The sequence below is a fragment of the Chlamydotis macqueenii genome, chromosome 1 (assembly GCF_036417535.1).
Source record: "Chlamydotis macqueenii isolate bChlMac1 chromosome 1, bChlMac1.mat, whole genome shotgun sequence".
In the NCBI taxonomy this organism is placed as follows: domain Eukaryota; kingdom Metazoa; phylum Chordata; class Aves; order Otidiformes; family Otididae; genus Chlamydotis; species Chlamydotis macqueenii.
Genome location: NC_141556.1, coordinates 194,712,675 through 194,726,766, shown reverse-complemented (window position 1 = coordinate 194,726,766; position 14,092 = coordinate 194,712,675). Strand labels below are relative to the sequence as shown.

Sequence of the window (14,092 nt, the reverse complement as noted above, 5' to 3'; positions counted from 1 at the left end):
ACCAGAGTTTCCTATTAGTATTGGTTGTGTATAGCTCAGTTACCATGATAAGGGATGCTATGAAATCTTGGGATAGGTATCATTGATGTGAACATCACATGAATGGCATTACGTGGAAGTATCCTTCACTATTACACACTGCAGCAATAAAGATGCAGGCTTTCACAGTATCAGTCTCCCGTGTCCTACTCAGACATCTGGATTCCTGGTACTTTGTCTCTAAGAAGATGTCAGGTGATTAATTCAGCAAAAATCTGGGCCAGAGGCTGTGGCACACACTGTAAACTGCCAGATTTGGGTTGTGACTGACTCTCATCCCAGAATACTCACATTCCTCTCCTCAAGTGATGCTTGACTTGCAGCCACTTCGTATACGCCTGCCTTGCAGCAAGCTCAATTAATGCACGGTTCAGTGCAGTCTCCACTAACAGTTTCCTTTGAATTGGTTTGTGCTGGAGCGTTGGAAGAAAGAGTAGCATGGATTCATATGTGCTTCTCAGCAAAGCAAAGCCCAAGACACATTCAAACATAGTTGTGACCAGAAGCCTATAGAACAGCTCTTCTCCTAATAACCTCTAAAGCACATTTGCCTTTGCAAAGGTGGATGGAGTGGGGATGTTTTAGTTTTAATTTTAAAAAGAATTACTTCATTTCTCAAAAAAAGTTATTCCACTCTCATCAATAAGTCAAGGCATCACATCAGACATCCAGCAGGGCAGGCTGCAGTCAGCACCCGCACTGATGTGGGGGTCCACTTCGAATTTCTCTTCAGTCCTGTTCTCTGTGACAAAAGTCAGTCTTCCCACTGATTTGATGCCGTTGGGGATTGTGACATTTTTACTGGGAGTTTGGCTTGTACAAGAGCTGGCAATGTGTGCTTGCAGCCCAGAAAGCCAACCGCATCCTGGGCTGCATCAAAAGAAGCGTGGCCAGGAGATTGACGGAGGTGATTCTGCCCCTCTCCTCCGCTCTGGTGAGACCTCACCTGGAGTACTGTGTCCAGCTCTGGAGATCCCAACATAAGAAGGACATGGAGCTGTTGGAGCAAGTCCAGAGGAGGGCCACGAAGATGATCAGAGGGCTGGAGCACCTCTCCTATGAGGACAGGCTGAGAGAGCTGGAGGTGTTCAGCCTGGAGAGACCTTATAGGGGCCTTCCAGTACCTAAAAGGGATAGGAAAGATGGGGAGAAACTCTTTAGCAGGGCCTATTGTGATAGGACGAGGGGTACTGGTTATAAAATAGAAGGAGGTAAATTCAGATTAGACATTAGGAAACAATTTTTTATAATGAGGGTGGTGGAACACTGGAACAGGTTGCCTAGAGAGGTGGTGGATGCCCCATCCCAGGAAGCATTCAAGGCCAGGTTGGACGGGGCTCTGAGCACCCTGATCTGGTTGGAGATGTCCCTGCTCCTTGCAGGGGGGTTGGACTAGATGACCTTTAAAGGTCCCTTCCAACTCAAACCTTTCTATGATTCTATGAAATTAATTTCTTGGAGGATGCTGGTAAACATCTGTTGTCATATGGTACCAGCTATGAGCTGTGGCTGGTTTCTAGCAAGAAGTCCAGCCTGGAGCCCCCCAGGGAATGTGGTTAAAGGGGGATGCTTCATCTGGACACCTCATTACAGCAAGTGCTAGTTCTGTATCACTCATCATACCCATCAGCCAGGTTATTTTAGGGACTATTCTGACACTTCTGCTTTGGTGTATTTTTAAGGTTCTTTTATATCCTATTTTTTTACCATGTGTTCCTTCCTCCTCACCTCTTCTGCCCTTCTCTGACTTACCAAATGCTTGCTCTCCTTTATGTTCACATGCAGTGTCTGTATAAACAGAAAAAAAAAAATTTGTAGTTAGGAAATCTATGCACATTTGATTCTTTCCCATCCTTTGTATGTCATATCATAAACTCCATGGAGGAAATAATCCTTTGCTGATTGGTGGAGCCCTTGTCAGACCCCAATCCTGTTTGGGAATAGTGGTTTTAGAGTTTCATAGGTTGTTAATTTTAAGGTTAAGAACTGGGTAGAGAGTTTGCTGGATGAGGGCTTTGTTTCGCTGGAGATTCCTCTTAACTCCTTTGTTTAGCAGAAATAAGTTTCTACTTTCTTTTCTTTCCACACCAGTAAAATCTCTAGCAAAGTAGTAATCCCACGTGATTTACTGGTACTTTGGACTGATGCCAGCTTTGTTTTAATCCCAGCTGCTGTTTTATCCTCCAGGTATTTCAGTTGGTAGTAAAGTGCACAGCACAGTCTCCAGAATCACGTGTGAGCACAAATTTTAATATTTGTATTCAGTTCCTTTGTTTTGTCCCTCATGGAAGAGCTCTGCTGGTCCTCAAACTTGACCAATTTGATTACATTTAAACTATATTTAAACAGATGCATCCCCTGGGTGAAACTTCTTCCTGATTAGCCTGGATGGGAAGCATCTGTTTTCCCTCTGGTAATGAGAGTTTCTAAAATCAAAGCACAGAGACAGGCACTGGTCGTGTTGCATGGCATTGGCTGAAGTCTAGCAAGCATGTGGTTCAGCAGTGGAACTTGAATTTGAGCAGCTTGACCCAAAGTCATTAGCATAACCATCCTAAAAACGTGGAAAAAAAAACCCCAACAACCCACCCACGGTAACACACCTACAAACAGAGTGATCTCAAGCTGCAGCAATGCTTTTACCCTTAGTGACAGGGAATGTATCAACACTCTGGTAAATGTCACAATCCTAAACACATAAAATGCCTAAAATCAGCAGTATGATTAGATGAGAGCTGCTGCTATTGTAGCCACAACAGCCTTGTGCTCCCTTCTGCCCCCTTCCCTGCCCGGGGTCTGGCCCTGGTCTGTCTTGGGATCTACTCCCTGCCCTTCTAGTGCCGAGATGTGCCCTCGCGCACCTCTTCATGCCAACACTGCCTTGCAGGACTCTCTGGCACTCCTTCGAGGAAAGGCTGGAGAAAAAGAGTAGAGGTGACTTGTGTCCTAGAGCAATGGGAAAAGTGGGAAGGGGAGATTTAAGGGTGTCCTGTTCTCCAAGAGGGGATGTACAGGAAGAAAAGGAGAACCTGATGCACGGGTACTGCCCTGTGCTAGCTTTGCCACCATGGGATGATATTTCCCAGGGGCAGGTTTTCTGCTGAGGGAAGTGGATGAGTTGAGCAAGAAGAATGCCAACTCTTGGCTTTGGGTTTTGTCTTGAAGGGAACCAGTTGGCTTAATCTGGAGATGCATCTGGGATTAAAATTATATTTATATGTAAAGTGAAGCGAGGTCTGTCCTGGGGCTGTGTAGATGTACCCTGAACCTACACAATCCAGCGAAGAGAGCAATGGACTGCATACGCTTCTCCTCCTGACCCCAACCTGTCCTTTCAAAATCACTTTTCCTCTTCACCTCTGGAAACAGGCCAGTCCTCTCTTGCAGTGATGTTGTGACCCACAAAATTGGCTCTTTCCTCCTCAAACTTTCCTGCTGTCAGATGCGCACCCTCTCTTGGACCAAAAAGGCCAACTACTCTAAATCAGCCCCTAAATTAGCTGATGTGTCAGTGTGCTGCAAGCTGGTCCCTGAGGACATGGGGACTCAAAAGGGTGGCCCAGCTGCTGTGCACCAGCAGCTGTGTTGCTTATGAAGCACATGAGGTAAGCAGTCTATTAGAAGACTAACATCCTGGTGCCCTTGTGATGTCCTAAGGACATGGACCTTGTGTGGCGTCACATGCACAGTTCAAGCATCAGGAGGGAGGTTCTGGAGGGGCCAGAGAAGTGTTTCCCTGCCACCAAGAAGAACTCAAAGATTTATGGATAAAAAAGTCTTGCAAACTACAGGCTTGATGATAAACCAGATCCCTTGCTGGTTCTCGTAGCTAGGATACGGTGAGCTGGGCATTCTCCAGGGCAGATGGCTTCAAGGGCTGATTGCTTCCTGGAGGGGTGGTCATCAGGAGAAGTCCCAATATGAAATTTCACCTGTTTTTCATTTTCCTTAATTTCCAGGTGTGTTTTGCTGTTGTTACTTAGTTCATACAGATTTACACCCATGTCCCTGTGATTCCTCAGAGGCCTTCTTCACTTATGAGCTATTATTTCCTGGTATTTGTCTCCTATCCTAGTTCCTTTGGGATCCTCTCACCTCCATTTCCCTGCAGTGCTGAAGCAGTCAGTGAAGAGGCAAGGTTAGCACAGACCTCAGTGATGCACAAAACTGGGAACAAACCACTAATGCCTGCTCTGGCAGGAGAGTGAGTTGCAAGGGAATTTTCAGCACAAAACTGTCACTTCAATAACACAGAACCACACCAAAGTGACTCCTGAGCAAAGACTTCAAAGACTTCTGAGCAGTATCATGCTCTCTTGAGGAGAGAGAACGGAGAGGGGCAAGGAGGCCAGTTGTTTGCATGAATTTGGAACAGAGCTCAGCCTTGGAGTCCTCCCCATCTCCTCAAAACACGAGATTGCAAAACTCTTGCTGGATCAAGAACAGCAGAAAAACAATTTTTGGAAAAAAAGACCAAAAACCCCAACATGTTTTACCCTTGCTGGAAGAGTTTTAAAGCAGCAGCAACTGCTATAAAATGATAATGGAAAGCATAAATAGTTTTAGTCAACTTATAAGTGGACACATTCTCTCTCTGTTTGTCTGGATTGTTGTTACAGCATACTCCTGTGTGTTGCATATTAGCGGGGGCAGCTTTAAGCTTGACAAACAGGCATAATTGTACTGGGCATCTTTGTGTATCTTTCCCTAAGATCCAGCATGCTGGATGCTCTCGTGTTTTGTTACTTGTCCTCAGCCTTGTGTCCTCCTACAGCCACCCCACCTGAACAAAAAAAAACAACAAAAACCCACCAAACAAAAAATTTGGATTAAAAAGAAAAATCCAGCAGCACCAGTCTCTGAGGAACATGGGGAGAGTTTCCACTGTGCAAACACATTCACAGACACAAGCACTGTAAACATCTGATTAAATGACAGCCACAAGTAGGCCAGAGCCACATGTTCCTGTGGTGGTGATGGGGGATGTCAGCTCCTCTAGCCCATCTGGTTCAGTTACCACAGATTTTTGCAGATTCTAAGTAAATAAAGATTATCTGGGCGAAAAAAAAGCAATAAACTGTACATAAAGAAGGCCACACCACAACAGTCATTTTTTCCAGTACTTAAGATGAGTTCTGATGTGAAAATCTGAGTGGGGAGTCAGATCCATGAACGAGACCAGGTCTGCTGGAGACTGCCAGTGCTCCCATGACCAGGTCACCGAGGGCTGGATCAAGGAAGGCTGTGTCACTACCGGAGTGCTTGGGTCCCTGCCTGCAGCAGCCCAGCACACAGGACTGTCTGCCCATGAGGTCTTCCTGTCTGAGCTGATGGTTCCCTACAGTTTAGCTGCTGCTAAAGTCCTCAGGATGAAGAAATCAGGTGGACTGGCACCTGTGGGCTGGACCCCACCCCATGCTCAGAGGCAAAGGGGCACTGGATGTAGGTTTTGGCCACACCAAGGAACTATCGCACTGCTTCAGATGAGATCCCGAGATGAACCAAGCACTTGTAACTCCATTTACTGATATCCATCACCTCTCAGAAACAGGCACCATGGCTGAGAAGCCGTACATTAAACAGACACCCATTACATGACTCATGCACAGAATCACATTAATTTAATCAGATGTTAAGAAAAAAAAGCCAGAAATTGTGGTAGGTTATTGTCCGTACCTTTCAGAGCGGTGCACTGAGCCTATGCTCCCCGGCACCTAGGGCTGCATATAGCTCTCAGATTGGGGGACAGATGGATTATGTAAATGAGGACAAATCTAGCTGCAGGAAGACGCAGATAGAATTTACCCTGGAGCTGCTAGAATTAATGCACCAATAATAACCGTCATGGAAAATGCACCAAGCAAGGTTTTGAGCTGAGAGAACCCGAAATGTATGGAGAAAACAGCACAGGGCTTCAGGCGTGTAATCTGTTTGCTGGAAAACAGCCCCAGAGCTTGAAATCTTTGTGATTCCTTAAAATCAGCATCCCTTTTATGGCACTAAAATATTATTCAGATACTGAGTACATGATGACTTGTGAAAACCCCTGTTCAAGTATATGCTTATGTATGTATTTACCTGTATGTGAGAACAGAACAGCAGAGTGTGAATATCTTCTGAAATGCTCTTCAAGGCTACTGCCTTGGATTAGGCGTTAGGACAGAAGAGGCAGCAGTGCTTATATGAAAGGCAATGTGGATCTCCATGGCGTCCTCAGAAGAATGGATGTTTACATGTAATCTTTGACAGATGGGGATATTAATGCTTCCATTTTATGGATAAAGAAGACAGATATTAGATGATTGTTGTGTATTACACAGTAGTAAAAGCTCTGTGATGCGGATAAAATACTGGTCTTTTAGGGAGGAAAGCTCTTTTCTCTAGTTCAAGTGCAGAGCCTTTGAGAAAGGGATGATTTGCAGACAGGAGGCAGTGACAACACTGGCAGCACTCACTTCTGAGGAAGGACCCAGGAGTGAATTACAGGAGGAGCGGTAGAGAGAGCAGGTCATAGGATACTGATATTTTAGTGAGATTCATTACGTTTTTTTAAAAATAACTCTAGGTTTAGAGACAAGGATTAGGGAAAGCAATAAAACTTCATCAATGTCCCAAAATTACATGAGATGGCTTTTTTGATGCAATGAAATGCTGAAACACATCCACACAAGCACATGCTGTTAAATTAATCACTGTCGTGACCTGTGCCTTGATCATTCCTCTTCCCCATCATTCCTGACTTCCTATCTCAAAACAGCTTGCCTCAGGTTTAAATGACAAACTCTGCAGAAAATGGAATATGTATGTGAGAGGAGTTTATAGCCAAGATGTTTATTATTGTACTTAATGTCAATTTATTTGCCTACTCTGACCTCCTCTCCCGGAGTTCTTGATCCTGCCAGAATAACTGACAACTGGTGGGTCTGGAGCCCTGCTGTAACGTGAGAGAAATACGGCAAAGTTACAGTCTCTGTAGCAAAAGGGAAGCCCTTTCCCAGGGCTTTTTAAAGAGCTTCAATTCCCCTTGAAATAACAGGCAGGAAAATGCAGAAGAGGAAACAAATACTAGGGAAGGTCAGTGCTGCAGGCACTAGAGGCACACACGGGTATTGGAAAGAGGAAACTTAAGAAAATGCTGAGGAGAAAAAGTGCTTCTGGAGGTCAGTGTTCACATACAGGAATTGCTATGGCCAGCACACCAGCAATCCCAGAAAGTTTATAGGATTTGATGATGCTGCTCTAGAGTAATAAAGTATTCTTGAAAGCAATGCTGCTAGCTGATCACTTTGATGGTGCTTCTCCTGCCCCTTTGGCAGTCTCAGTTGAGATAAATGAGGGCGAACCAGTCTCCAAACTAAGCTTTGTCAACTTGGTTTTATTTGTGTGCTTTGAAAAGACTCCAAATCAGATCAGGATTAGTAGCAGTTGCTGGGATTTCAAAAAATGCTCTGTTAGCAGTGACCTACCAAGGAAAACAAACAAAAAAAATTGGCTTGTACTCTTGTTCGTGCTTTTATTTCTATATAAAACCAAGGCATAAGAGGATTGGGACTACTTCTTATAGCTCTAAAAGAAAAATGTATATAAAATGTCAACTTTGGCTTTCCCAATTTTTGATGAAGAATTTGCAGGATGTCTCAGATAGTGGTTGCCAAACTCTTAGCTAAAATGGCAGAATTATCTAATCATTTAATAAAAGCATATTTTCTCCTACATATTTTTAGGCATTTCAATGAAATAGAATAAAAATCCCCAAAGGACATAAATAGTCTTAATGAAAAATTTTTACTCCTCTCAGTAATGCAGTTTTCATATACATATCTGTATTACTCCAGTTATCCACCAAGTCTATTAGGACAAGCCCTGGAGTTATTATGAGAAGAAAGTGAGAGAATATTATTGGATAAAGAGGATAAAACCTTTTAGGCCTGCTCCATGCAGCATAAACAAGGGAAGAATGCAAACGTAATTCTCTTTTCCCCTTGACAGGACACCCTTAGATGGAGCTGGAGACATTTACTAGATATGAGATATGGGGGAAAAAATGGGTCAGAGCCTGAGAAGAGAAGGAGAGGAAAAAGAGGGTAATTTCCATTACGATCTGTGTTTAAACCTCTGTTGTCTTCACTCTTTTACATGACTGACACATAGATCCTGTGACCTATTTGCAACTACTGATGAAACGAGTTGTGGACCCATAACTGATGCACTGAGGTTGCTCTGAATGAAATTCAGCAGGATGTTGATCTTGCTGACAAATGGCAAGTAAGGTTGAATATTAAATGAAACGTTCATTAAAAAAACTCCCAAAGCAAACAATAAATGCTCTATACATCTAGGCTGAATGTGATCAGAGCATGACAGCTGAAAGGATCACTACACAAAAGACACGCTGTAAAATGCTGTGTAGCAATTGGCTAACAAAAGCTTGCATGTGGAAGGCACAAAAGAAGAGATTTCAGGGAAAATCAGAGATTTCAGTGTAAAATCTCTGTTCATGCATTTTAACTCTGAGAATTATATCCCAAAACATCAAGTTAATGCACTCACCCTGAGGGACTTACTTCCAGGGCTTCCCTCCACCTCCTGTGCCAGGACACAGAGGGCCAAATTCTGCCCGTGGGTACAGGGCTGGGTTACATCACTGAAATACTACCATCCTCTATGGTACTCCTTTATAATGGCAATCAACAGATAATAGCCAGGCTACCCTTATTTCTCCACTGTTTTTTGTTTGTTTGTTTGTTTTCAGGCAAGTCTACAGCCTCATAGCTCCTCACAGGGCAGTCTGCCCACAGCAGACTCGCTGCAGCTCTTCACTGCTCCAAAACCAAATCATCCAGGACCTGATGGGCAAAAGAAAAATCCCAGACAAGTGCAGCTCTTCTCAGAAGCCTGCAGAGATGATAGCAAAAAAAAAAAAAAAAAAGATAAGGTGGTCTGGAGAATAACTGTAATTGGAAAAGAATGAGAAGATGAGAGAAGAATCTCGCCTAGCATGGACAATAAATAAAATCTGTGCTCCTGCAAGGCAAGGAGGGGTAGTGCCTAGGGTACCACCAGAGAGCTGTATTCTGTTGTGCTTGCATTACAAAAAATTTCTAAGTATAACCTGATTTAGGCAGACTTTTCTTGGACAGACATAGCACCTGGGCAGACTCACTAGCAGAGGAGAGGTGAATAGTTGTATTTCCCCCACCCAACAGCCTCCGCTTTCCGTCCTTCCACCTCCTGCCCTGCATTGTATCCTTGGCAATGCAGATAGCTGCCTATGACATGGCAGGGCAGCTTCCTTCCAGCAAGATGGGGAGAAGCCACAGCCCTGCATAGTAACCAGGCAGAGCGGTCATTACATCAGGGCTCATCACTTGGCCACCCTTGCAAGCCCCCAAAGCAGAGCCTCTCCAACCCATGAGATGCTCTTGGCAGGGGGATCGACATGGGGTGGGAGCTGGAAGGGACTTAGACCCCTCTGCTTACCTGGGCTACCTACTCCTCTGTGTGGCTTGCAAAGAGCAAACCAGGCAGGATTGTGGCAAATCATCCCATCCCCCTCAGACCAGACATTGCAAGGGACAACTGGAGAGCATCATGAGTCATTTCAGACTGTTCCTCAACAGCAGCTGGAAGATAATGGCAACTGTATTAATGTAAAAAAAAAAATTAAAAAAGAGGGAAGTTTCAGCTTGAAAGACTCAGCCTCTTCCCCAGCCCATGTTCACTACTGGGGGAAAGCAGTAACTCCTCATCCTAAACACAAAAGACACTGTTGGGGACTGCTACCTGCATACAAACTGCAGAAGTGGGAATTTAGCCACCAAGCAGGCAGAAGAGCTCCAAACTGAGAAGGGTTTAACTAGATGAGGGTTTTTTTTTTTTCACGTTTGAAAATTGTTTTTCCCCTTGCGAAATCTATTATTAATTCCGCACTGTGCCTCTTTCTGCAAACTTTACTCAACAAGGCTTTGAACCCCTTCTCCTCCCACCCTCGTGGGATTTCTTCCCCTGCATACACCCTGTTGGAGCTGCAGAGGGAATGGAGCATGTCTGGGTACAGGGTTGGTGCAGGGCGCTGGCAGTGGCAGGAGAAGGCAGCGGCATCGCCAGGCCCCTGAGAGGACCATGCATCAGGGAGCCAACCAGCTTAGCGAGGCGAGGAGACAGCAGCTTGCATGCAGAAGTTGGTCTGCCCGCATCTGCCGTCCCAGCTGCCGAGGGTCAGCTCCTGGGGATCGGCTCCTGGGCTCACCGGCTGCACAGGAGGAAGGAAATGCTGCCAAAACCATTCCCTCGGCCTGTCCTCTTGCACTCTGCAGGGGCACATACTAAATAAGCCTGTCAGTGTTTGAATGTGTGGGTCACATCAGTCATGAGTCAAAACAGTTTTATATGAAAGGATATTTTTCTGTCTTTGACAAGTGGGAGGTGCAGTGGCTTGTGTATTCTTCCTTGGCTCGGAGACAGACACAGGAGCAGACCTCAGCTCCCACGTGGCCAGCGGATGCCGTCAGCATGGCCAGGCAGAGTGGCTGGGCAGCATGGCAGGGCAGAGTGACAAGGAAGCGTGGCCAGGCGGTGCCACAAGGCAGCGTGGCAGGGTGGTGGTGCGTTTCATCCGCCTGGCATCAGTGAGCAGCCGGGTGAACTCGGCCTGCTCCATCAGCAGGAAGGAGGAAGCAAAAAGATGTTGTCAGAGCTGCAACCCCTACCAAATCCCAAAGGCGCTGGCAGCCTGGGGGTGGTGGCTTCAGGGGGAGCAGAGCGAAGCCAGCTCAGACCAGTAGAAATCCCCACTGCAATCCTCTTAGTTATACAGTTTTTCAAGAATAATTTGAAATTCTCTCAAAAATGCACTTGACATGCATCATAACTTAAAAAGAGAGGGGAGCACCAGTAGATAGGTGTGGACAAAGGTGGAGTGTAGGATGTAGGACAAACTAGAGTTGTGTAGGTGCAGGTCTAAGGGTTACCTCTCCAAACGGTTACACAAGGCCCGGTTATGCTAGCAGCTACAGAGTCACCTTCCTCAGGTTGTCCAGGCTAGAAGCTTCTCTGCAGCTCCTGTGTCCAGCAGAGATTCTCCACGGGCCACCTCCAGCCAGATTTCTAATGCTGGTAAAGCATTTTTATCATACAACAGGGTCCTAATACTTGTTTTTTGTAGTTTTGTAGTACCTCTATTGCAGTTGCTCTCCAATTACTTGCAAGCTGGGTGAACAGAGGCTCTAAGGAAAAACAAGTTAGTTCGGTGAAAATAAGAAATTAAAGCCATGGCTCACAAACAAATCAAGTAGTGGACAACAAAATTCCCTGGGTCTCTGGTGGGGCAGGTAGTGTCAAGTTTAATAGAAACATGCATTTTTGCATTATAACATGATCAACCTTTTCGACTCAGGGTAAGTAGATTTGGCCTTTTCATAGACGATAGTTTCAGAGTCTCCCATGTGTTTTCTGGAGGGTTTCTAGGGTGTTCAGGAGAACTGAGATCTGCTGTAGAAATAATGTCTCAGGCGATGTCTGTGATCTCTGACTGGGGTTTGGATTACAGGTAATCAATCAGTAGATGAGAGACAAAAAAAAATCAGACTGAGTCCTACCACCTTGGATGGGTGCTGGCAGCTGCCTTGCATCATGCAGCTCATGTGCTGGGAACTGCTCAGACAGACAGTGCTACTGGCAGTGAAACCCTTAAGTCAAGCTCCTTTACGTCATCCATAGCTCTGAAGGGAAAACAGGTTTATACAGAGGCCCAAGAACAATGTATGTGGCAGAAGAGTGTTGAAAACCGTCCTCTGACCTGGCTGAGCAATAACTTTATCTGTGGTCTTAGTGATGCCAGAGATTGGTGACAATTTGTCCAAGAAGAGAGGTCTCTGGAGAGGTATGACAATGTTTTACATCATCTACAGTTGGCATCAATGTTAAGGAAAAGAGCGATCAGAGAAAACCTCCTAAATCATTGCACTGATTCCTCTTTAGCCCTCTTACAGAGTGATTACAGAGCTCCTGGGCACTGGGGAATGGCTTACGTCTCTCAAATGGCATCTAATTCAATCACAAACTTAATTTTCAGCAGCAGCAGAAGCTTTTCAGGTTTCCCCTCATTCATGGGGCTTAGATGTGACTGCCATTCGTGTATTATGTCCATGCACATATTTACCCAAACCACCTGTGAGGGATGAGAGCGAAGTGAGGCGTCAGATGAGACGCTGGTCAGTGTGGAATCCCCAGCTGCTTCCTCACGGGTGAGTTGGCCTGTGACGGCGGCACGAGCTGACAGGAGAGCACAGCACTGGAGATTAATTGCTTGTAATGAGCAGCACTGCAGCCCTCAGAAAACTCGGGACTGCCTCAGAAATTACAGCACTTTAACCCTCTGTGGTGTGAATCTCCTCACTAGAAGCTTTTTGGGCACCACATCCCCATGCCTGAAAGGCAGAGAAGATTTCTACAAAGTCTGTTGCCCATAGCAAAGTGAAAGGTGAGATCCCAGTTTGGCTTGCTCAGGAGGAACAGCCATGGCACCACGTAAAACACTGGTCCCATCACAAGCTCCCAAATCCACCAGGAATTTATATAAATCTCCCTTTTCAGGTCAGCCTTATTTTCTAATCCTGATGCAACCTCCCTGCACTTACCCTGCGCTACTGAAGCAGCTCTGCCAGCCAAGGCTGCTCACACATCAGTGTAAATCAAGGGTAACTCCACAGACCTTAAGAAATGCGTGCTGGATTTACACCTCTGAGAAGGAGACTGGGCTTGGGTATTTGCCATCTGGAAGAGCTGTATGAAGTGTCTCTCTCTCTCTCACCCCTTTTTTTCTTTTCCCTTTCTGTAGTTCTTTTTTTGTCAGTACATCTTTCATAAAAAAAAAAAAAAAAAGAAAAGAAAAACAAAAAACCCAGAAACAGAACATTTCCAAGTTGTGGCAGCTATCTGGGGTAGTCGTGAAAATAGCAGCAAATGCTCAGGGTTTAGATCAGGTCAGCGGCTCAAGGTCAGCCACCATTTGTCTTTTAGGCAATTTCATCAGGTCCAGCAGGGTTCATCAGGTCAGTGCACAAAAGTGTACAAGCTATTCCTATGCCATCAACCCATTGAAAAAAAAAAAAAATCCTCTAAACTTCCAGCAAAAGCAGGGAAAGGAGACAGCACGGCTTCATATACACAAAAGGGAACCTGCAGGCTAGCAGGTATCAGATCCATCTGCAGTATCCCAACCCCTGGCATGTGTGTTCAGGCCAGGCTTGGCTGCTCAAGAACTGGTGTGACGCCACCGTGCCCAGCAGAGTCATTGGGACAGCCCCACTGGGACGGAGACTCCTGGACTGGGAGGACCAGTCTTCTCAGTAGCCATTCACACTGGAACGAAATAGAGGGAGTGAAGTAAATGAGCTGTAATTTTTCACAAAATGAATACTTCTAATTTCAAGGGGCAGAGGAAGACCCAAGCAACTTAATCCTTTGAGTTAAACCCAGGGACCTGTCTTAGCTGAAAAAAACACAACTGAGGAAGAAAACAGTCAGCCACTGAGTTGTGACAGTTTGGTGGAAAATCACTATGGCTTTTCCGGGCTGTTTTCATGTCAGAACTGACCTACTTTTTTAAATGCTAAAGAGGTGGGGGCATTACTGAGCCACGGAAGAACCGAGCTATCCCAGGCTGAGCAGAACCATGATTTGGGGGGATTTTTCTTATTTAAGTCAACCCAGACAACTTGTTTGGAAACTGTAGTTGGTGAATCTTCCATTGTCTTTAGGGATATGGGCAGAGGATCTTTTCTGGAGAGCAGAGCACGGATGGGTGACACGAGGGAGCCCTGCGGAGGGAGGCTAAGCGCTATGTGAGCCACCCGACAGCTGGCTCTGGGCAGATGTCAGTCACTTAGAGACTGGTGACAACAGAGCCCACTAATTAGGGCACCAAATCACTAACCACAGAAAGAGATCAATCCGCTTTGTGACATGAAAAAAATTGAAGGTTTGTGCTGTGCTTTTTATTTGGACACATTCATCTTTCTCTCTGATCAAAGACGCAAGGCTAAGAAATGCT

At 45.4% G+C, this 14,092-nt stretch overlaps 1 long non-coding RNA gene across 1 annotated transcript; it reads right to left on the bottom strand.

The window, feature by feature from the left end:
- Window positions 1-1,142: 1,142 nt before the first annotated feature.
- On the bottom strand, window positions 1,143-11,245 carry LOC147602377 (uncharacterized). The gene is made up of 4 exons (XR_015257487.1): window positions 11,061-11,245; window positions 9,520-9,662; window positions 1,792-1,827; window positions 1,143-1,163 (listed from the first exon to the last, which is right to left on the bottom strand). It is a non-coding gene; the product is annotated as an uncharacterized LOC147602377 (long non-coding RNA).
- Window positions 11,246-14,092: the final 2,847 nt, after the last annotated feature.